The following is a 23,867-nucleotide window of genomic DNA, read 5'->3' on the forward strand; positions in this document are numbered from 1 at the left end:
TCCTTCGAGCCGGATTTGAACCAGCGACCTAAGGATGCCTGTTTTACCACTACAGTCCTCCGCTCTACCAACTGAGCTATCGAAGGCTTGGCAAATCATTCTCTAGCAAACTCAATACGAGCTTCCACTTCAACCGTCGACTTGTAAACATCTCTTGCAATTCGTGCAAAATACTACAAATTTGGCTTGTGAGGTTCCCGAATTGAGTAAAAGCACATCAGTTCCCAATTAAAAAAATGACCCCCTCCGCAGTCTCCCGCATGTTACTGACCACGATACTAAGGGGGAAAAGTTGAAAGGCGGCGCCTCACAGGCCATCTCCTCAGAGTATTCAGCCGTGTTGGGCCTTGACAATATTTTAATATCTTGGATGGTGTATAGTGTTCTCTCATTTCCCTTGAGAAATCAAAATTGTCAAGGGGATTCTGCTGTTTTGCCAGTTCATAGCAAAAGATGGGGATCCAAAACACCTCACAGGAAACCAATGAAGATTGGTGTTGGACAGACACATAACGTTGCCACAGCCTCAAAGCAAAAGGCATCTATTTTCATTGATGAAATATAATATAATTATAAATTGTCTGTTATTTTATTTTCCAAGTATTTTACTTTCCAAGTATTCAATAAAATTTGCATTTGGCAAAAGTCCTTCGAGCCGGATTTGAAGCAGCAACCTAAGGATGCCTGTTTTACCACTACAGTCCTCCGCTCTACCAACTGAGTTATCGAAGGCTTGGCAAATCAGTCTCTAGCAAGCTCAATACGAGCTTCCACTTCAACCGTCGACATGCAAACATCTCTTGCAATTCGTGCAAAATACTACAAATTTGCTTGTGAGGTTCCCGAATTGAGTAAAAGCACATCAGTTCCCAATTAAAAAAATGACCCCCTCCACAGTCTCCCGCATGTTACTGACCACCATACTAAGGAGGAAAAGTTGAAAGGCGGCGCCTCACAGGCCATCTCCTCAGAGTATTCAGCAGTGTTCGGCCTTGACAATATTTTAATATCTTGGATGGTGTATGGTGTTCTCCCATTTCCCTTGAGAAATCAAGATTGTCAAGGGGATTCTGCTGTTTTGTCAGTTCATAGCAAGAGATGGGGATCCAAAACACCTCACAGGAAACCAACGAAGATTGGTGTCGGACAGAAAAATAACGTGGCCACAGCCTCAAAGCAAAAGGCATCTATTTTCAGTGATGAAATATAATATAATTATAAATTGTCTGTTAATTTACTTTCCAAGTATTCAATAAAATGTGCCTTTGGCAACAGTCCTTCGAGCCGGATTTGAACCAGCGACCTATGGATGCCTGTTTTACCACTACAGTCCTCCGCTCTACCAACTCAGCTATCGAAGGCTAGGCAAACCGTTCTCTAGCAAACTCAATAGGAGCTTCCACTTCAACCGCCGACTTGTAAACATCTCTTGCAATTCGTGCAAAATACTACAAATTTGGCTTGTGAGGTTCCCGAATTGAGTAAAAGCACATCAGTTCCCAATTAAATAAATGACCCCCTCCGCAGTCTCCTGCATGTAACTGACCACCATACTAAGGGGGAAAAGTTGAAAGGCGGCGCCTGACAGGCCATCTCCTCAGAGTATTCAGCCGTGTTGGGCCTTGACAATATTTTAATATCTTGGATGGTGTATAGTGTTCTCTCATTTCCCTTGAGAAATCAAGATTGTAAAGGGGATTCTGCTGTTTTGCCAGTTCATAGCAAGAGATGGGGATCCAAAACACCTCACAGGAAACCAATGAAGATTCGTGTTGGACAGAAAAATAACGTGGCCACAGCCTCAAAGCAAAAGGCATCTATTTTCAGTGATGAAATATAATATAATTATAAATTGTCTGTTATTTTACTTTCCAAGTATTTTACTTTCCAAGTATTCAATAAAATGTGCATTTGGCAAAAGTCCTTCGAGCCGGATTTGAACCAGCGACCTAAGGATGCCTGTTTTACCACTACAGTCCTCCGCTCTACCAACTGAGCTATCGAAGGCTTGGCAAATCATTCTCTAGCAAACTCAATACGAGCTTCCACTTCAACCGTCGACTTGTAAACATCTCTTGCAATTCGTGCAAAATACTACAAATTTGGCTTGTGAGGTTCCCGAATTGAGTAAAAGCACATCAGTTCCCAATTAAAAAAATGACCCCCTCCGCAGTCTCCCGCATGTTACTGACCACCATACTAAGGGGGAAAAGTTGAAAGGCGGCGCCTCACAGGCCATCTCCTCAGAGTATTCAGCCGTGTTGGGCCTTGACAATATTTTAATATCTTGGATGGTGTATAGTGTTCTCTCATTTCCCTTGAGAAATCAAGATTGTCAAGGGGATTCTGCTGTTTTGCCAGTTCATAGCAAGAGATGGGGATCCAAAACACCTCACAGGAAACCAATGAAGATTGGTGTTGGACAGAAACATAACGTGGCCACAGCCTCAAAGCAAAAGGTATCTATTTTCAGTGATGAAATATAATATAATTATAAATTGTCTGTTATTTTATTTTCCAAGTATTTTACTTTCCAAGTATTCAATAAAATTTGCATTTGGCAAAAGTCCTTCGAGCCGGATTTGAACCAGCGACCTAAGGATGCCTGTTTTACCACTACAGTCCTTCCCTCTCAACTGAGCTATCTAAGGCTTAGCAAATCACTCTCTAGCAAGCTCAGTTCGAGCTTCCACTTCAACCGTCGACATGCAAACATCTCTTGCAATTTGTGCAAAATACTACAAATTTGGCTTGTGAGGTTCCCGAATTGAGTAAAAGCACATCAGTTCCCAATTAAAAAAATGACCCCCTCCGCAGTCTCCCGCATGTTACTGACCACCATACTAAGGAGGAAAAGTTGAAAGGCGGCGCCTCACAGGCCATCTCCTCAGAGTATTCATCAGTGTTCCGCCTTGACAATATTTTAATATCTTGGATGGTGTATAGTGTTCTCCCATTTCCCTTGAGAAATCAAGATTGTCAAGGGGATTCTGCTGTTTTGTCAGTTCATAGCAAGAGATGGGGATCCAAAACACCTCACAGGAAACCAACGAAGATTGGTGTCGGACAGAAAAATAACGTGGCCACAGCCTTAAAGAAAAAGGCATCTATTTTCAGTGATGAAATATAATATAATTATAAATTGTCTGTTATTTTACTTTCCAAGTATTTTACTTTCCAAGTATTCAATAAAATGTGCATTTGGCAAAAGTCCTTCGAGCCCGATTTGAACCAGTGACCTAAGGATGCCTGTTTTATCACTACAGTCCTCCGCTCTACCAACTGAGCTATAGAACGCTTGGCAAATCGTTTTCTAGCAAACTCAATACGAGCTTCAACTTCAACCGTCGACTTGTAAACATCTCTTGCAATTCGTGCAAAATACTACAAATTTGGCTTGTGAGGTTCCCGAATTGAGTAAAAGCACATCAGTTCCCAATTAAAAAAACGACCCCCTCCGCAGTCTCCCGCATGTTACTGACCACGATACTAAGGGGGAAAATTTGAAAGGCGGCGCCTGACAGGCCATCTCCTCAGAGTATTCAGCCGTGTTGGGCCTTGACAATATTTTAATATCTTGGATGGTGTATAGTGTTCTCTCATTTCCCTTGAGAAATCAAAATTGTCAAGGGTATTCTGCTGTTTTGCCAGTTCATAGCAAGAGATGGGGATCCAAAACACCTCACAGGAAACCAATGAAGATTGGTGTTGGACAGAAACATAACGTGGCCACAGCCTCAAAGCAAAAGGCATCTATTTTCATTGATGAAATATAATATAATTATAAATTGTCTGTTATTTTATTTTCCAAGTATTTTACTTTCCAAGTATTCAATAAAATTTGCATTTGGCAAAAGTCCTTCGAGCCGGATTTGAACCAGCGACCTAAGGATGCCTGTTTTACCACTACAGTCCTCCGCTCTACCAACTGAGTTATCGAAGACTTGGTAAATCAGTCTCTAGCAAGCTCAATACGAGCTTCCACTTCAAACATCGACTTGTAAACATCTCTTGCAATTCGTGCAAAATACTACAAATTTGGCTTGTGAGGTTCCCGAATTGAGTAAAAGCACATCAGTTCCTATTAAGACGGATTTCTGAACTCTGTCCTGGTGGCGCAGAAGTTCAGAAGGCCAACCTATTACTTGGAACAGGGTAACCTCTGGACAAGCCAGACCAATCAAGGTAGCGATCGCGGCGGTCAAGACTAGGTCTCAAGAGGGGTGAGGGTGACTGAAAGCCCGCAATGAGCACACAAAGCAAGAGCGCTTACAAACTACTCCAAACAGTTGTTATATCAAAAATAGATACACATTTATTTTAAGGCCTTTAAAACAATGACCGTAGCGAGAAAATCACAATATCACAATACTAACCAACACATACCATATCAACACAATATATATACAAATACGACAGTCGCAAGCGTTATATGCACGAAATGTGTAGTCCACCTGAAAGGGAAGGAAAACAGGCAGTGCGATAATGCTTTAGACTCAGTTCGCCTTCAGAGGCACCTAACTAGATGGAAGTCTGAGCCCTGCGAAGAGTGGAGCCTTGTGCTCAAAGTACCTGCCACGCCGGTGCCAACGGGCAAAAGGAGAAGCTCTTCGGAGGAAGTCAGGCAGTTCGGGTTAGTGCACAACAGAAGAAGAACAGGGTCCGCGACTCAAGCGCAGCCTCCACAGCGAGCAGAAGCAGAGCGCGAGTACGGACAAAAGGGTGCTGTTTTTACACAGCGGGGAAAAGCAATGGGCTACTGCAGGAGGGCGACCAGATCCTAGCTAAACTACTCACCGGTCCCCGAAGCAAGCAGACCCAGGCTTCTCCACGTTAGTTTCAGCAGCTGGCAGGTTCAGAAGAGCAGGGAACGCCTCTTAGTCGTGTAGAGCAAAAAGACGTCCCAATCGACGAAACCAGCACAGTTTGTTGCCGCAGCAGGACAACGGAGCGGCCGTGTGTATTCGAGCCAAATGTACACTCCTCCCTTCAGACTTGGGAACGCCAAGTGTACGAAGCGTGGGAGAGTGACAAGGACTCGGAATACAACACAACCTGGCGGCGGTTACAGAGCAGGACTCCCTTGTAAGCTGGTCAGTCAACTGGATGGCCCAGAGACACTTCCGAAGGCTTACTTGGCAGGAGATGATGAAGTCATCGGGAATAGCTGTTCCTGCTATTCCAAAGGTCGAAGCACCAGTACAGGCCTTCTGGTTCGATCAAAGGAGGAAAGGGTTTCACAGGACGACAGCAGTGCAAAGGAGGATTCCTTCAGCGGGTCACCAGCGATTCCTCGGTCCAGCCTCGTGGTTGCAGGATACTTGGCTCCTGTATTCCTTCGTTCGTGAGAACTCAGGAGATCGACATGGTAGTGGTGTTTCCAGCCCCCTCTTATCCACGGTTCCCTTCGCGCCAAAACGGAGGGGAGCCAATGGGAGATCCGCTCATCAACACACACACCATACGTGGACCAATCACGGACCACGGTGGTCCCAGGCATTCACACTACCCTAGACTCTCTGGCACCCAGGATGTGTATTGGGACCAGACATCCCAGCCCACACCCTGGAGGCACACAAATGACATGTAGAAGCCCGCGAAAGCAACCACGTTTCGCGGGAAAGTACATGCCCAAATAAGGAAGGCCCCGGGTCGCTCGACCTGGGGAAGGTGAAGGGAGCAAGACAGTCAGTGGACAGGACAAAGGAGCCTCGTGGTCTGGCCATTTTGGGAGCCAGGCCACCATTTTGGGTTCAGTGCGAAAAACGTGCTCAGAACGCCAAAAGGAGCTCAAAATAAACAAAACGATCGCTGCCACCATTCCAGTCCCTGAATGACTTGCACCGATCAAATACCATCCTAAAAGAGTATCTAGGGCCTGTAGAAGGCTAGAGACCCAAGAGAGCTGTAACTTAGCTTACAGTGCCCTCTTGCGTCATGTTGCGCTAAAGCCGCAACATGATAGAAGAAACTACGGGAAACAGCGTTTCCCGGTACTGACTGTCTTAAGGGCATGTCAGTTTCCCCGTAAGAAAGGAGCGAAAGCCCAGAGGAGTGCGGCAGAAGGCTGCACTTCTCTGGCAAAGTCAAGAACAAGGTGAAAAACAACAGCAAAAAGTTTAGGGGTTGCCACATGGAAGGAAAATTACCTACAATTACGAAATCTTTCCTAACACTCGCCCCTCCCAGACTATGGACAGGGGGAACTAATCCACCCCTGGATGAGTCTCTTGTTCAGGTCGGTTAAACATTCTGGACAACCCATCAGCATTGCTATGTTGGACACCTGGCCTATGCTCAATAGTGAAGTCGAAGCCTTGTAGACTTATGGACCACCTAAGCAACTTTGGATTCTCCCCCTTCATGTTCATTAGCCACTTTAACGGCTTATGGTCAGTCTGCACAGTGAAGTGGGTCCCATAGAGGTAGGGCCTCAGCTTCCTTAGGGCCCACACAACAGAGAAACATTCTTTCTCTACCGTGGACCATCTGAGCTCTCTGTCCTTAAGCTGGCGACTAATAAAACCGATAGGGTGTTCTTTACCCTTCTCATCTACTTGTGATAGTACAGCTCCTATCCCAGTGTCAGAGGCATCCGTCTGCACGATAAAAGGTCTTTGATAATCAGGGGCCCTAAGGACAGGGGCCTGGCACAAGGAGTCTTTTAAGCCATTGAAGGCCTTCTCACACTCGTCGGTCCAAGTTACCTTCTTGGGTTTCTTCGGAGTTGTGAGGGCAGTCAGAGGAGCAGCTATGGTGCCATAGTCTGCCATAAAATTGCGATAATACCCCGTGAGTCCTAAGAAGGCTCTCACTTGGGTTTGCGTAGTGGGGGTAGGCCAGTCTTGTACTGCTTGTACTTTACCGGGTAGAGGCTGTATCCTCCCTCCACCTACTTCATGTCCAAGGTAAACCACTGAGCCTTGTCCAATCTGGCATTTACTCGCCTTTATGGTCAAGTGGGCTTTCTGAAGAGCCTGGAGCACAATCCTGAGGTGTTTCACATGGTCTTCCCAGGTGGCACTGAAAACTGCTATATCGTCCAGATATGCAAGGCAGAATTCGTCCAACCCATTCAACACATGATTCACAAGCCTCTGGAAAGTGGCAGGTGCATTCTTCAACCCGAACGGCATTACCCGGAATTGGTAAAGGCCGTCTGGAGTAGAAAATGCTGTCTTCTCCTTGGCATGTTCTGCTAAAGCTATTTGCCAATAGCCAGCAGTGAGGTCAAACGTGCTGAGGTACTTGGAGGCACCCAAAGTATCCACCAGCTCGTCTGTTCGAGGCAAGGGGTGGGCATCTGTCTTGGTGACAGCATTCAGAGCCCTGTAATCCACGCAGAACCTCAATTCAGAAGTGCCTGCCTTTGGAACCAACACCACAGGACTGGACCAAGGACTACTGGAGGGTTCAATCACCCCAAGATCTAACATCTTGTTGACCTCGGTCTTAATATAAGACCGTACTTTGTCTGACATCCTGTATCCCCTACTTTTGGTAGGTACACTGTCTCCTGTGTCAATGTTATGTTTGCACCAAGGTGTCAAACCAGGGGACTGTGAAAACAGGGGGGAAAACTGCCTAAGCAAACTCTTCACCTCAGCCTGCTGATTCGGAGTCAGGTGAGGGGCCACTCGGACACCCTCAATGGAGCTATCTGAAGGACCGCTCTGGAACAGGTCGGGGAGAGGTTCTGACTCCTCTTCCTCAACGTCTGACGCCAGTAGCAGTGCTGCGATTTCGACTCTTGGGACGAAAGCCTTCAGCCTATTCACGTGAAACACTTTTGGAGCCTGTCCAGGCCTTCCAAGGTCCACTAAATAGTTCACCTCACCCAGGGGCTCCACCACTGTGTAAGGGCCTGAACATTTGTCCTGTAAAGCTCGAGGCCTTATTGGATTCATGATCAGGACTTGCTGACCAGGTGTAAAGTTGATGAGGGAAGCTTTCTGGCCGTACCAATGTTTCACCAGCGCTTGCCCTGCCTTCAATTTATCACTAGCCAAGCCCATCAGAAGTACCATCCGTTTTCTGAGCCCTAGCACATAATCAACTACATTGGTAGTAACAGGGGGAGTGGGCATCTCCCATCCCTCTTTGACGATGGCTAAGGGTCCCCGTACGGGATGACCGAACAGAAGTTCGAAGGGGCTGAAGCCAACACCCTCCTGTGGTACCTCTCTGTAGGCAAACAGCAAGCATGGTAAAAGAAGATCCCATTTTCTTCTCTGAGGCTCCTCCAGAGCCCCAATCATGCTCTTTAACGTTCTGTTGAAACGTTCCACCAGACCATTGGTCTGGGGGTGGTATGCAGAAGAGAACTTGTAGGTAACCCCACATTCTTTCCACATAGCCTGCATATACTTCGACATAAAGTTGCTGCTACGATCTGACACAACCTCTTTAGGGAAGCCAACCCTAGTAAATATGCCAAGTAAAGCTTTTGCAACCGACTTGGCAGTTACAGTTTTCAATGGGATGGCCTCAGGATACCGGGTTGCATGGTCGACCAGCACCAGGATAAACCTATTGCCCGAGGATGTTTGCGGGTCAAGGGGACCAACGATGTCGATCCCTACCCTTTCAAATATTACCCCCACAACTGGGAGCGGTACCAACGGAGCTTGGATTGTCGCGCCAGCCTTACCAGACAACTGGCAGGAGGCACAACTCCTGCAGTGACTTTCTACTTGCACCCCCATCTTGGGCCAGTAGAAGCGCATGGATAACCTTTGCTTGGTCCTCTTCATACCAAGGTGACCAGCAAGGGGAACTTCATGCGCCAACTGCAGGAGGAAGGGCCTAACAGCAAGGGGAACCACCAACCTCCTATGGTCTCCTTCTGTAGACTCTGTGGGCTCACTATACAGGAGTCCACCTTCCCAATAAATCCTATGCTTCCCAGGAGGTTCACCCTCAAGCTGGGAGCAGGCCTGTCTCCTTAGGCCTTCCAGAGATGGGCACTCACGTTGGCCTTTACTGAATTTGTCCCTATCAGGACCTCCTTCAACTAACAAGTCTTTTAGTTCAGGATGATCGTTGGGGTCGAATACTTCAGGCATCGCCACCTCCTCGTCAGGCCCGGGCGATTGACCAACTTCCTCCACCGCAGTGGTAGGCGAGCTCGGGGGAATATTCTCTTTCCCTCGTTTTGACTTGTAGACTCCTTTCGCCTTGGGTTTCCCCTTCGGCTGGGGCGGCGTATTGGACTTGGCCAATGCTGCCCGTGCTTGAGACCGTGTGTAGGGTCTTTCGGCAGTGTTTCCTACGAGCCCTAAAGCTCTGAGATCATTACCCAACAAGACCTTTCCCGGGACGTTTCTCTGAATGCTCACTGGAATCCTGACTGCTGTACCATTTAAAGTAAGATTTACAGGGATCACGGGAAACATACGGAGGGGGCCGTCAGCCAATTTAGTGGGCATCAGAGTAGCTCTGGCAACTTCCTCTGAGTCTACCAAGGTAGAATCCACTACAGTGCGACTGCACCCACTATCCCTAAGAGCTGGAGTATCCACTCCATTGATCAGCACACTGTCTTTAAAGTAGTGCTTGGTATTATCCGGAATCCTAGCATAAGCCTCTGCGACTTTAGGCTCCCAGGAACTCAGGGACACTAAAACTACCTCAGCCTCTATTCCGCTGGGAAATGAGTCTGAGGAGAAGGATGCTCCTGTAATCTCTTCTTCCTCGTAGGAGGAGAAGGCCAGATTAGCGGAGTGGACCCCCAAAGGTCTAACCTTACACCGGGGATCCCCCTTCACATGGTCAGTTGCTCCACAAGAAAAACAAGCCCCATTGGGTCTGTTTACGTAGGGAGGCTTATTGTAACCAGAGTTCTGTTTCGGAGGCGGACCTCCACTGCCCTGTGAGTTCTCTTGTGTCTTACCCTTGTTTTTCTTTTTGTGGCCCTTATGGGAAGAAGATTTAGCAGATTCCCCACCCTCCATATCTTTAGACTTTTTCCCTTCCTCCTGCTTACCAGGATGAGTTTTGTCCTTATGGGACACTCGATGTGACACCCATAAGTCTGCTGCAATGGCCAGCTTCTTAGGATCTATCTCCTTCGAATCGGCCAAATGCTGCTTAAGCTCCGGGGAAGAAGAAGCAAAAATATGTTCCAGCATGACAAGATTTATCATGCCTTCGAAGGTAGAAACCTTATAACCTTCGACCCAGCCAGTTAAGTTTTTCAAAGATTCAGCGACATAAGATACCCAAGTACCACCATCCTTTTTCTTATACTCTCGAAAACGCTTTAAATATTGGGCCGGAGTCTTCCCAAACTTTAAAATGAGAGTTTGCTTCAACATTGCGAAATCAGCCCGCTCAGCCTTCGACATTTCCATAATGGCACTACAGCCAGAATGGGGCAGTCTACTGAGCAACCACGCAATCTTATCAGCATTGTCAACTTCTTGAACCTCGCATGCATACTCAAACGCATTCAGCCAGTCCATAATGTCATTCCTTTCTTCATACACACTGAGCAGATCTTTCGGGAAACCGTGGATGAGAGGAAGCCCCAGACCCATGTCCAGGACCCTTGGACCCATTCGCAACCTGAAGCTTGGCCAGTTCCAACTGGTGATCCCTGTCTTTCTGTTTTTCTGCCTGTTCGATTTTTAGTTTGGCTATGCTGAATTCAAGCTCCTGCTGCCTAAACCGCAGCTCTTGCTTCTTGAATTCAAGCATAGCATCCCCATCAACACTGGCAGAGGAAACATTAGACATCTCGTCCTCCCTGTCCTCGTGGTCGCGATGGATCAGTGCAGCGGCAGAACCGTCGGTTCTACCAGTGAGAGCAGCCCCACCACCTTCTGCACTGTCCTCAGAAGTTATAGCGTCAAGCTGCGCTTCTTGCCACGCCACGATTCTCTGGATCATTTCCAATTTTGTGCCTTGAGAGGAAACACCTCTCTCCGCACACATCTTTTTCAGCGTTTCTGATTTGGAAGCATTTAAAGTTAACAAGGTATTTGTTTCCATACTGTTTGATAGGACTATGGCCTTTTTAAAGTTATACTACAACAATTCACTACGTGTACTGGTTGGAATAACCTGAAATGCCTTAGTTCGAGCGCAACACTGGATACCTTCAGTCGTATCCCACCGCTGTACACCAATTTGTTAAGACGGATTTCTGAACTCTGTCCTGGTGGCGCAGAAGTTCAGAAGGCCAACCTAATTACTTGGAACAGGGTAACCTCTGGACAAGCCAGACCAATCAAGGTAGCGATCGTGGCGGTCAAGACTAGGTCTCAAGAGGGCTGAGGGTGACTGAAAGCCCGCAATGAGCACACAAAGCAAGAGCGCTTACAAACTACTCCAAACAGTTGTTATATCAAAAATAGATACACATTTATTTTAAGGCCTTTAAAACAATGACCGTAGCGAGAAAATCACAATATCACAATACTAAACCAACACATACCATATCAACACAATATATATACAAATACGACAGTCGCAAGCGTTATATGCACGAAATGTGTAGTCCACCTGAAAGGGAAGGAAAACAGGCAGTGCGATAATGCTTTAGACTCAGTTCGCCTTCAGAGGCACCTAACTAGATGGAAGTCCGAGCCCTGCGAAGAGTGGAGCCTTGTGCTCAAAGTACCTGCCACGCCGGTGCCAACGGGCAAAAGGAGAAGCTCTTCGGAGGAAGTCAGGCAGTTCGGGTTAGTGCACAACAGAAGAAGAACAGGGTCCGCGACTCAAGCGCAGCTTCCACAGCGAGCAGAAGCAGAGCGCGAGTACGGACAAAAGGGTGCTGTTTTTACACAGCGGGGAAAAGCAATGGGCTACTGCAGGAGGGCGACCAGATCCTAGCTAAACTACTCACCGGTCCCCGAAGCAAGCAGACCCAGGCTTCTCCACGTTAGTTTCAGCAGCTGGCAGGTTCAGAAGAGCAGGGAACGCCTCGTAGTCGTGTAGAGCAAAAAGACGTCCCAATCGACGAAACCAGCACAGTTTGTTGCCGCAGCAGGACAACGGAGCGGCCGTGTGTATTCGAGCCAAATGTACACTCCTCCCTTCAGACTTGGGAACGCCAAGTGTACGAAGCGTGGGACAAGGACTCGGAATACAACACAACCTGGCGGCGGTTACAGAGCAGGACTCCCTTGTAAGCTGGTCAGTCAACTGGATGGCCCAGAGACACTTCCGAAGGCTTACTTGGCAGGAGATGATGAAGTCATCGGGAATAGCTGTTCCTGCTATTCCAAAGGTCGAAGCACCAGTACAGGCCTTCTGGTTCGATCAAAGGAGGAAAGGGTTTCACAGGACGACAGCAGTGCAAAGGAGGATTCCTTCAGCGGGTCACCAGCGATTCCTCGGTCCAGCCTCGTGGTTGCAGGATACTTGGCTCCTGTATTCCTTCGTTCGTGAGAACTCAGGAGATCGACATGGTAGTGGTGTTTCCAGCCCCCTCTTATCCACGGTTCCCTTCGCGCCAAAACGGAGGGGAGCCAATGGGAGATCCGCTCATCAACACACACACCATACGTGGACCAATCACGGACCACGGTGGTCCCAGGCATTCACACTACCCTAGACTCTCTGGCACCCAGGATGTGTATTGGGACCAGACATCCCAGCCCACACCCTGGAGGCAAACAAAAGACATGTAGAAGCCCGCGAAAGCAACCACGTTTCGCGGGAAAGTACATGCCCAAATAAGGAAGGCCCCGGGTCGCTCGACCTGGGGAAGGTGAAGGGAGCAAGACGGTCAGTGGACAGGACAAAGGAGCCTCGTGGTCTGGCCATTTTGGGAGCCAGGCCACCATTTTGGGTTCAGTGCGAAAAACGTGCTCAGAACGCCAAAAGGAGCTCAAAATAAACAAAACGATCGCTGCCACCATTCCAGTCCCTGAATGACTTGCACCAAACAAATACCATCCTAAAAGAGTATCTAGGGCCTGTAGAAGGCTAGAGACCCAAGAGAGCTGTAACTTAGCTTACAGTGCCCTCTTGTGTCATGTTGCGCTAAAGCCGCAACATGATAGAAGAAACTACGGGAAACAGCGTTCCCCGGTACTGACTGTCTTAAGGGCATGTCTGTTTCCCCGTAAGAAAGGAGCGAAAGCCCAGAGGAGTGCGGCAGAAGGCTGCACTTCTCTGGCAAAGTCAAGAACAAGGTGAAAAACAACAGCAAACAGTTTAGGGGTTGCCACATGGAAGGAAAATTACCTACAATTACGAAATCTTTCCTAACAGTTCCCAATTAAAAAAATGACCCCCTCCGCAGTCTCCCGCATGTTACTGACCACCATACCAAGGGGGAAAAGTTGAAAGGCGGCGCCTCACAGGCAATTTCCTCAGAGTATTCAGCCGTGTTGGGCCTTGACAATATTTTAATATCTTGGATGGTGTATAGTGTTCTCTCATTTCCCTTGAGAAATCAAGATTGTCAAGGGGATTCTGCTGTTTTGCCAGTTCATAGCAAGAGATGGGGATCCAAAACACCTCACAGGAAACCAATGAAGATTGGTGTTGGACAGAAACATAACGTGGCCACAGCCTCAAAGCAAAAGGCATCTATTTTCAGTGATGAAATATAATATAATTATAAATTGTCTGTTATTTTATTTTCCAAGTATTTTACTTTCCAAGTATTCAATAAAATTTGCATTTGGCAAAAGTCCTTCGAGCCGGATTTGAACCAGCGACCTAAGGATGCCTGTTTTACCACTACAGTCCTCCGCTCTCAACTGAGCTATCGAAGGCTTAGCAAATCATTTTCTAGCAAGCTCAATTCGAGCTTCCACTTCAACCGTCGACATGCAAACATCTCTTGCAATTCGTGCAAAATACTACAAATTTGGCTTGTGAGGTTCCCGAATTGAGTAAAAGCACATCAGTTCCCAATTAAAAAAATGACCCCCTCCGCAGTCTCCCGCATGTTACTGACCACGATACTAAGGGGGAAAAGTTGAAAGGCGGCGCCTCACAGGCCATCTCCTCAGAGTATTCAGCCGTGTTGGGCCTTGACAATATTTTAATATCTTGGATGGTGTATAGTGTTCTCTCATTTCCCTTGAGAAATCAAAATTGTCAAGGCGATTCTGCTGTTTTGCCAGTTCATAGCAAGAGATGGGGATCCAAAACACCTCACAGGAAACCAACGAAGATTGGTGTTGGACAGAAACATAACGTGGCCACAGCCTCAAAGCAAAAGGCATCTATTTTCATTGATGAAATATAATATAATTATAAATTGCCTGTTATTTTATTTTCCAAGTATTTTACTTTCCAAGTATTCAATAAAATTTGCATTTGGCAAAAGTCCTTCGAGCCGGATTTGATGCAGCAACCTAAGGTTGCCTGTTTTACCACTACAGTCCTCTGCTCTACCAACTGAGTTATCGAAGGCTTGGCAAATCAATCTCTAGCAAGCTCAATACGAGCTTCCACTTCAACCGTCGACATGCAAACATCTCTTGCAATTCGTGCAAAATACTACAAATTTGCTTGTGAGGTTCCCGAATTGAGTAAAAGCACATCAGTTCCCAATTAAAAAAATGACCCCCTCCGCAGTCTCCCGCATGTTACTGACCACCATACTAAGGAGGAAAAGTTGAAAGGCGGCGCCTCACAGGCCATCTCCTCAGAGTATTCAGCAGTGTTGGGCCTTGACAATATTTTAATACCTTGGATGGTGTATAGTGTTCTCTCATTTTCCTTGAGAAATCAAGATTGTCAAGGAGATTCTGCTGTTTTGCCAGTTCATAGCAAGAGATGGGGATCCAAAACACCTCACAGGAAACCAACGAAGATTGGTGTCGGACAGAAAAATAACGTGGCCACAGCCTCAAAGCAAAAGGCATCTATTTTCAGTGATGAAATATGATATGATTATAAATTGTCTGTTATTTTACTTTCCAAGTATTTTACTTTCCAAGTATTCAATAAAATGTGCATTTGGCAAAAGTCCTTCGAGCTGGATTTGAACCAGCGACCTAAGGATGCCTGTTTTACCACTACAGTCCTCCGCTCTACCAACTGAGCTATCGAAGGCTTGCCTAATCATTTTTTAGCAAACTCAATACGAGCTTCCACTTCAACCGTCGACTTGTAAACATCTCTTGCAATTTGTGCAAAATACTACAAATTTGGCTTGTGAGGTTCCCGAATTGAGTAAAAGCACATCAGTTCCCAATTAAGAAAATGACCCCCTCCGCAGTCTCCCGCATGTTACTGACCAGCATAGTAAGGAGGAAAAGTTGAAAGGCGGCGCCTGACAGGCCATCTCCTCAGAGTATTCAGCCGTGTTGGGCCTTGACAATATTTTAATATCTTGGATGGTGTATAGTGTTCTCTCATTTCCCTTGAGAAATCAAGATTGTCAAGGGGATTCTGCTGTTTTGCCAGTTCATAGCAAGAGATGGGGATCCAAAACACCTCACAGGAAACCAATGAAGATTGGTGTTGGACAGAAACATAACGTGGCCACAGCCTCAAAGCAAAAGGCATCTATTTTCAGTGATGAAATATAATATAATTATAAATTGTCTGTTATGTTATTTTCCAAGTATTTTACTTTCCAAGTATTCAATAAAATTTGCATTTGGCAAAAGTCCTTCGAGCCGGATTTGAACGAGCGACCTAAGGATGCCTGTTTTACCACTACATCCCTCCGCTCTACCAACTGAGCTATCGAAGGCTTGGCAAATTCCTCTCTAGCAAGCTCAATACGAGCTTCCACTTCAGCTGTCGACATGCAAACATCTCTTGCAATTCGTGCAAAATACTACAAATTTGGCTTGTGAGGTTCCCGAATTGAGTAAAAGCACATCAGTTGACAATTAAAAAAATAACCCACTCTGCAGTCTCCCGCATGTTACTGACCACATTACTAAGGGGGAAAAGTTGAAAGGAGGCGCCTCACAGGCCATCTCCTCAGAGTATTCAGCAGTGTTGGGCCTTGACAATATTTTAATACCTTGGATGGTGTATAGTGTTCTCTCATTTTCCTTGAGAAATCAAGATTGTCAAGGAGATTCTGCTGTTTTGCCAGTTCATAGCAAGAGATGGGGATCCAAAACACCTCACAGGAAACCAACGAAGATTGGTGTCGGACAGAAAAATAACGTGGCCACAGCCTCAAAGCAAAAGGGATCTATTATCAGTGATGAAATATGATATGATTATAAATTGTCTGTTATTTTACTTTCCAAGTATTTTACTTTCCAAGTATTCAATAAAATGTGCATTTGGCAAAAGTCCTTCGAGCCGGATTTGAACCAGCGACCTAAGGATGCCTGTTTTACCACTACAGTCCTCCGCTCTACCAACTGAGCTATCGAAGGCTTGGCTAATCATTTTTTAGCAAACTCAATACGAGCTTCCACTTCAACCGTCGACTTGTAAACATCTCTTGCAATTTGTGCAAAATACTACAAATTTGGCTTGTGAGGTTCCCGAATTGAGTAAAAGCACATCAGTTCCCAATTAAGAAAATGACCCCCTCCGCAGTCTCCCGCATGTTACTGACCAGCATAGTAAGGAGGAAAAGTTGAAAGGCGGCGCCTGACAGGCCATCTCCTCAGAGTATTCAGCCGTGTTGGGCCTTGACAATATTTTAATATCTTGGATGGTGTATAGTGTTCTCTCATTTCCCTTGAGAAATCAAGATTGTCAAGGGGATTCTGCTGTTTTGCCAGTTCATAGCAAGAGATGGGGATCCAAAACACCTCACAGGAAACCAATGAAGATTGGTGTTGGACAGAAACATAACGTGGCCACAGCCTCAAAGCAAAAGGCATCTATTTTCAGTGATGAAATATAATATAATTATACATTGTCTGTTATGTTATTTTCCAAGTATTTTACTTTCCAAGTATTCAATAAAATTTGCATTTGGCAAAAGTCCTTCGAGCCGGATTTGAACGAGCGACCTAAGGATGCCTGTTTTACCACTACAGCCCTCCGCTCTACCAACTGAGCTATCGAAGGCTTGGCAAATTCCTCTCTAGCAAGCTCAATACGAGCTTCCACTTCAGCTGTCGACATGCAAACATCTCTTGCAATTCGTGCAAAATACTACAAATTTGGCTTGTGAGGTTCCCGAATTGAGTAAAAGCACATCAGTTGACAATTAAAAAAATAACCCACTCTGCAGTCTCCCGCATGTTACTGACCACATTACTAAGGGGGAAAAGTTGAAAGGAGGCGCCTCACAGGCCATCTCCTCAGAGTATTCAGCAGTGTTGGGCCTTGACAATATTTTAATACCTTGGATGGTGTATAGTGTTCTCTCATTTTCCTTGAGAAATCAAGATTGTCAAGGAGATTCTGCTGTTTTGCCAGTTCATAGCAAGAGATGGGGATCCAAAACACCTCACAGGAAACCAACGAAGATTGGTGTCGGACAGAAAAATAACGTGGCCACAGCCTCAAAGCAAAAGGCATCTATTATCAGTGATGAAATATGATATGATAATAAATTGTCTGTTATTTTACTTTCCAAGTATTTTACTTTCCAAGTATTCAATAAAATGTGCATTTGGCAAAAGCCCTTCGAGCCGGATTTGAACCAGCGACCTAAGGATGCCTGTTTTACCACTACAGTCCTCCAACCAACTGAGCTATCGAAGGCTTGGCTAATCATTCTGTAGCAAACTCAATACGAGCTCCCACTTCAACCGTCGACTTGTAAACATCTCTTGCAATTCGTGCAAAATACTACAAATTTGGCTTGTGAGGTTCCCGAATTGAGCAAAAGCACATCAGTTCCCAATTAAAAAAATGACCCCCTCCGCAGTCTCCCGCATGTTACTGACCACGATACTAAGGGGGAAAAGTTGAAAGGCGGCACCTCACAGGCCATCTCCTCAGAGTATTCAGCCGTGTTGGTCCTTGACAATATTTTAATATCTTGGATGGTGTATAGTGTTCTCTCATTTCCCTTGAGAAATCAAAATTGTCAAGGGGATTCTGCTGTTTTGCCAGTTCATAGCAAGAGATGGGGATCCAAAACACCTCACAGGAAACCAATGAAGATTGGTGTTGGACAGAAACATAACGTGGCCACAGCCTCAAAGCAAAAGGCATCTATTTTCATTGATAAAATATAATATAATTATAAATTGTCTGTTATTTTATTTTCCAAGTATTTTACTTTCCAAGTATTCAATAAAATTTGCATTTGGCAAAAGTCCTTCGAGCCGGATTTGAACCAGCGAACTAAGGAGGCCTGTTTTACCACTACAGTCCTCCGCTTTACCAACTGAGTTATCGAAGGCTTGGCACATCAGTCTCTAGCAAGCTCAATACGAGCTTCCACTTCAACCGTCGACATGCAAACATCTCTTGCAATTCATGCAAAATACTACAAATTTGGCTTGTGAGGTTCCCGAATTGAGTAAAAGCACATCAGTTCCCAATTAAAAAAATGACCCCCTCCGCAGTCTCCCGCATGTTACTGACCACCATACTAAGGAGGAAAAGTTGAAAGGCGGCGCCTCACAGGCCATCTCCTCAGAGTATTCAGCAGTGTTAGGCCTTGACAATATTTTAATATCTTGGATGGTGTATGGTGTTCTCCCATTTCCCTTGAGACATCAAGATTGTCAAGGGGATTCTGCTGTTTTGTCAGTTCATAGCAAGAGATGGGGATCCAAAACACCTCACAGGAAACCAACGAAGATTGGTGTCGGACAGAAAAATAACGTGGCCACAGGCTCAAAGCAAAAGGCATCTATTTTCAGTGATGAAATATAATATAATTATAAATTGTCTGTTATTTTACTTTCCAAGTATTTTACTTTCCAAGTATTCAATAAAATGTGCATTTGGCAAAAGTCCTTCGAGCCGGAATTGAACCAACGACCTATGGATGCCTGTTTTACCACTACAGTCCTCAGCTCTACCAACTGAGCTATCGGAGGCTAGGCAAACCATTCTCTAGCAAACTCAATAGGAGCTTCCACTTCAATCGCCGACTTGTAAACATCTCTTGCAATTCGTGCAAAATACTACAAATTTGGCTTGTGAGGTTCCCGAATTGAGTAAAAGCACATCAGTTCCCAATTAAAAAAATGACCCCCCTCCGCAGTCTCCCGCATGTTACTGACCACCATACTAAGGGGGAAAAGTTGAAAGGTGGTGCCTCACAGGCCATCTCCTCACAGTATTCAGCCGTCTTGGGCCTTTGACAATATTTTAATATCTTGCATGGTGTATAGTGTTCTCTCATTTCCCTTGAGAAATCAAGATTGTCAAGGAGATTCTGCTGTTTTGCCAGTTCATAGCAAGAGATGGGGATCCAAAACATCTCACAGGAAACCAATGAAGATTGGTGTTGGACAGAAACATAACGTGGCCACAGCCTCAAAGCAAAAGGCATCTATTTTCAGTGATGAAATATAATATAATTATAAATTGTCTGTTATTTTATTTTCCAAGTATTTTACTTTCCAAGTATTCAATAAAATTTGCATTTGGCAAAAGTCCTTCGAGCTGGATTTGAACCAGCGACCTAAGGATGCCTGTTTTACCACTACAGTCCTCCGCTCTCAACTGAGCTATTGAAGGCTTAGCAAATCACTCTCTAGCAAGCTCAATTCGAGCTTCCACTTCAACCGTCGACATGCAAACATCTCTTGCAATTCGTGCAAAATACTACAAATTTGGCTTATGAGGTTCCCGAATTGAGTAAAAGCACATCAGTTCCCAATTAAGAAAATGACCCCCTCCGCAGTCTCCCGCATGTTACTGACCAGCATAGTAAGGAGGAAAAGTTGAAAGGCGGCGCCTCACAGGCCATCTCCTCAGAGTATTCAGCCGTGTTGGGCCTTGACAATATTTTAATATCTTGGATGGTGTATAGTGTTCTCTCATTTCCCTTGAGAAATCAAGATTGTCAAGGGGATTCTGCTGTTTTGCCAGTTCATAGCAAGAGATGGGGATACAAAACACCTCACAGGAAACCAATGAAGATTGGTGTTGGACAGAAAAATAACGTGGCCACAGCCTCAAAGCAAAAGGCATCTATTTTCAGTGAGGAAATATAATATAATTATAAATTGTCTGTTATTTTATTTTCCAAGTATTCAATAAAATTTGCATTTGGCATAAGTCCTTCGAGCCAGATTTGAACCAGCGACCTAAGGATGCCTGTTTTACCACTACAGTCCTCCGCTCTACCAACTGAGCTATCGAAGGCTTAGTAAATCATTTTCTAGCAAGCTCAATTCGAGCTTCCACTTCAACCGTCGACATGCAAACATCTCTTGCAATTCGTGCAAAATACTACAAATTTGGCTTGTGAGGTTCCCGAATTGAGTAAAAGCACATCAGTTCCCAATTAAAAAAATGACCCCCTCCGCAGTCTCCCGCATGTTACTGACCACCATACTAAGGAGGAAAAGTTGAAAGGCGGCGCCTCACAGGCCATCTCCTCAGAGTATTCAGCAGTGTTGGGCCTTGACAATATTTTAATAACTTGGATGGTGTATAGTGTTCTCTCATTTTCCTTGAGAAATCAAGATTGTCAAGGAGATTCTGCTGTTTTGCCAGTTCATAGCAAGAGATGGGGATCCAAAACACCTCCCAGGAAACCAACGAAGATTGGTGTCGGACAGAAAAATAACGTGGCCACAGCCTCAAAGCAAAAGGCATCTATTTTCAGTGATGAAATATAATATAATTATAAATTGTCTGTTATGTTATTTTCCAAGTATTTTACTTTCCAAGTATTCAATAAAATGTGCATTTGGCAAAAGTCCTTCGAGCCGGATTTGAACCAGCGACCTAAGGATGCCTGTTTTACCACTACAGTCCTCCGCTCTACCAACTGAGCTATCGAAGGCTTGGCTAATCATTTTCTAGCAAACTCAATACGAGCTTCCACTTCAACCGTCGACTTGTAAACATCTCTTGCAATTTGTGCAAAATACTACAAATTTGGCTTGTGAGGTTCCCGAATTGAGTAAAAGCACATCAGTTCCCAATTAAGAAAATGACCCCCTCCGCAGTCTCCCGCATGTTACTGACCAGCATAGTAAGGAGGAAAAGTTGAAAGGCGGCGCCTGACAGGCCATCTCCTCAGAGTATTCAGCCATGTTGGGCCTTGACAATATTTTAATATCTTGGATGTTGTATAGTGTTCTCTCATTTCCCTTGAGAAATCAAGATTGTCAAGGGGATTCTGCTGTTTTGCCAGTTCATAGCAAGAGATGGGGATCCAAAACACCTCACAGGAAACCAATGAAGATTGGTGTTGGACAGAAACATAACGTGGCCACAGCCTCAAAGCAAAAGGCATCTATTTTCAGTGATGAAATATAATATAATTATAAATTGTCTGTTATGTTATTTTCCAAGTATTTTACTTTCCAAGTATTCAATAAAATTTGCATTTGGCAAAAGTCCTTCGAGCCGGATTTGAACGAGCGACCTAAGGATGCCTGTTTTACCACTACAGCCCTCCGCTCTACCAACTGAGCTATCGAAGGCTTGGCAAATTCCTCTCTAGCAAGCTCAATACGAGCTTCCACTTCAGCTGTCGACATGCAAACATCTCTTGCAATTCGTGCAAAATACTACAAATTTGCTTGTGAGGTTCCCGAATTGAGTAAAAGCACATCAGTTCCCAATTAAAAAAATGACCCCCTCCGCAGTCTCCCGCATGTTACTGACCACCATACTAAGGAGGAAAAGTTGAAAGGCGGCGCCTCACAGGCCATCTCCTCAGAGTATTCAGCAGTGTTGGGCCTTGACAATATTTTAATACCTTGGATGGTGTATAGTGTTCTCTCATTTTCCTTGAGAAATCAAGATTGTCAAGGAGATTCTGCTGTTTTGCCAGTTCATAGCAAGAGATGGGGATCCAAAACACCTCACAGGAAACCAACGAAGATTGGTGTCGGACAGAAAAATAATGTGGCCACAGCCTCAAAGCAAAAGGCATCTATTTTCAGTGATGAAATATGATATGATTATAAATTGTCTGTTATTTTACTTTCCAAGTATTGTACTTTCCAAGTATTCAATAAAATGTGCATTTGGCAAAAGTCCTTCGAGCCGGATTTGAACCAGCAACCTAAGGATGCCTGTTTTACCACTACAGTCCTCCGCTCTACCAACTGAGCTATCGAAGGCTTGGCTAATCATTTTCTAGCAAACTCAATACGAGCTTCCACTTCAACCGTCGACTTGTAAACATCTCTTGCAATTTGTGCAAAATACTACAAATTTGGCTTGTGAGGTTCCCGAATTGAGTAAAAGCACATCAGTTCCCAATTAAAAAAAGACCCCCTCCGCAGTCTCCCGCATGTTACTGATCACCATACTAAGGAGGAAAAGTTGAAAGGCGGCGCCTCACAGGCCATCTCCTCAGAGTATTCAGTAGTGTTGGGCCTTGACAATATTTTAATATCTTGGATGGTGTATAGTGTTCTCTCATTTCCCTTGTGAAATCAAGATTGTCAAGGGGATTCTGCTGTTTTGCCAGTTCATAGCAAGAGATGGGGATCCAAAACACCCCTCAGGAAACCAATGAAGATTGGTGTTGGACAGAAAAATAACGTGGCCACAGCCTCAAAGCAAAAGGCATCTATTTTCATTGATGAAATATAATATAATTATAAATTGTCTGTTATTTTATTTTCCAAGTATTTTACTTTCCAAGTATTCAATAAAATTTGCATTTGGCAAAAGTCCTTCGAGCCGGATTTGATGCAGCAACCTAAGGTTGCCTGTTTTACCACTACAGTCCTCCGCTCTACCAACTGAGTTATCGAAGGCTTGGCAAATCAGTCTCTAGCAAGCTCAATACGAGCTTCCACTTCAACCGTCGACATGCAAACATCTCTTGCAATTCGTGCAAAATACTACAAATTTGCTTGTGAGGTTCCCGAATTGAGTAAAAGCACATCAGTTCCCAATTAAAAAAATGACCCCCTCCGCAGTCTCCCGCATGTTACTGACCACCATACTAAGGAGGAAAAGTTGAAAGGCGGCGCCTCACAGGCCATCTCCTCAGAGTATTCAGCAGTGTTGGGCCTTGACAATATTTTAATACCTTGGATGGTGTATAGTGTTCTCTCATTTTCCTTGAGAAATCAAGATTGTCAAGGAGATTCTGCTGTTTTGCCAGTTCATAGCAAGAGATGGGGATCCAAAACACCTCACAGGAAACCAACGAAGATTGGTGTCGGACAGAAAAATAACGTGGCCACAGCCTCAAAGCAAAAGGCATCTATTTTCAGTGATGAAATATGATATGATTATAAATTGTCTGTTATTTTACTTTCCAAGTATTGTACTTTCCAAGTATTCAATAAAATGTGCATTTGGCAAAAGTCCTTCGAGCCGGATTTGAACCAGCGACCTAAGGATGCCTGTTTTACCACTACAGTCCTCCGCTCTACCAACTGAGCTATCGAAGGCTTGGCTAATCATTTTCTAGCAAACTCAATACGAGCTTCCACTTCAACCGTCGACTTGTAAACATCTCTTGCAATTTGTGCAAAATACTACAAATTTGGCTTGTGAGGTTCCCGAATTGAGTAAAAGCACATCAGTTCCCAATTAAGAAAATGACCCCCTCCGCAGTCTCCCGCATGTTACTGACCAGCATAGTAAGGAGGAAAAGTTGAAAGGCGGCGCCTGACAGGCCATCTCCTCAGAGTATTCAGCCGTGTTGGGCCTTGACAATATTTTAATATCTTGGATGGTGTATAGTGTTCTCTCATTTCCCTTGAGAAATCAAGATTGTCAAGGGGATTCTGCTGTTTTGCCAGTTCATAGCAAGAGATGGGGATCCAAAACACCTCACAGGAAACCAATGAAGATTGGTGTTGGACAGAAACATAACGTGGCCACAGCCTCAAAGCAAAAGGCATCTATTTTCAGTGATG

At 45.0% G+C, this 23,867-nt stretch overlaps 7 non-coding genes across 7 annotated transcripts; all 7 read right to left on the reverse strand.

Moving 5' to 3' along the window:
• On the reverse strand, nucleotides 1-86 carry TRNAY-GUA (transfer RNA tyrosine (anticodon GUA)). Its single transcript is given in 2 exon segments — nucleotides 1-36; nucleotides 50-86. It is a non-coding gene; the product is annotated as a tRNA-Tyr (tRNA).
• Nucleotides 87-1,921: 1,835 nt separating this feature from the next.
• Nucleotides 1,922-2,007, reverse strand: TRNAY-GUA (transfer RNA tyrosine (anticodon GUA)). Its single transcript is given in 2 exon segments — nucleotides 1,922-1,957; nucleotides 1,971-2,007. It is a non-coding gene; the product is annotated as a tRNA-Tyr (tRNA).
• A 12,928-nt stretch (nucleotides 2,008-14,935) lies between these two features.
• Nucleotides 14,936-15,021, reverse strand: TRNAY-GUA (transfer RNA tyrosine (anticodon GUA)). The gene is given in 2 exon segments: nucleotides 14,936-14,971; nucleotides 14,985-15,021. It is a non-coding gene; the product is annotated as a tRNA-Tyr (tRNA).
• Nucleotides 15,022-16,227: 1,206 nt separating this feature from the next.
• On the reverse strand, nucleotides 16,228-16,313 carry TRNAY-GUA (transfer RNA tyrosine (anticodon GUA)). Its single transcript is given in 2 exon segments — nucleotides 16,228-16,263; nucleotides 16,277-16,313. It is a non-coding gene; the product is annotated as a tRNA-Tyr (tRNA).
• A 4,416-nt stretch (nucleotides 16,314-20,729) lies between these two features.
• Nucleotides 20,730-20,815, reverse strand: TRNAY-GUA (transfer RNA tyrosine (anticodon GUA)). The gene is given in 2 exon segments: nucleotides 20,730-20,765; nucleotides 20,779-20,815. It is a non-coding gene; the product is annotated as a tRNA-Tyr (tRNA).
• A 1,205-nt stretch (nucleotides 20,816-22,020) lies between these two features.
• TRNAY-GUA (transfer RNA tyrosine (anticodon GUA)) lies at nucleotides 22,021-22,106 on the reverse strand. Its single transcript is given in 2 exon segments — nucleotides 22,021-22,056; nucleotides 22,070-22,106. It is a non-coding gene; the product is annotated as a tRNA-Tyr (tRNA).
• A 1,204-nt stretch (nucleotides 22,107-23,310) lies between these two features.
• Nucleotides 23,311-23,396, reverse strand: TRNAY-GUA (transfer RNA tyrosine (anticodon GUA)). Its single transcript is given in 2 exon segments — nucleotides 23,311-23,346; nucleotides 23,360-23,396. It is a non-coding gene; the product is annotated as a tRNA-Tyr (tRNA).
• Between the last annotated feature and the right edge of the window lie 471 nt (nucleotides 23,397-23,867).

This window comes from Ambystoma mexicanum, chromosome 1p, assembly GCF_040938575.1.
Source record: "Ambystoma mexicanum isolate Mex_15411 chromosome 1p, UKY_AmexF1_1, whole genome shotgun sequence".
NCBI lineage: Eukaryota > Metazoa > Chordata > Amphibia > Caudata > Ambystomatidae > Ambystoma > Ambystoma mexicanum.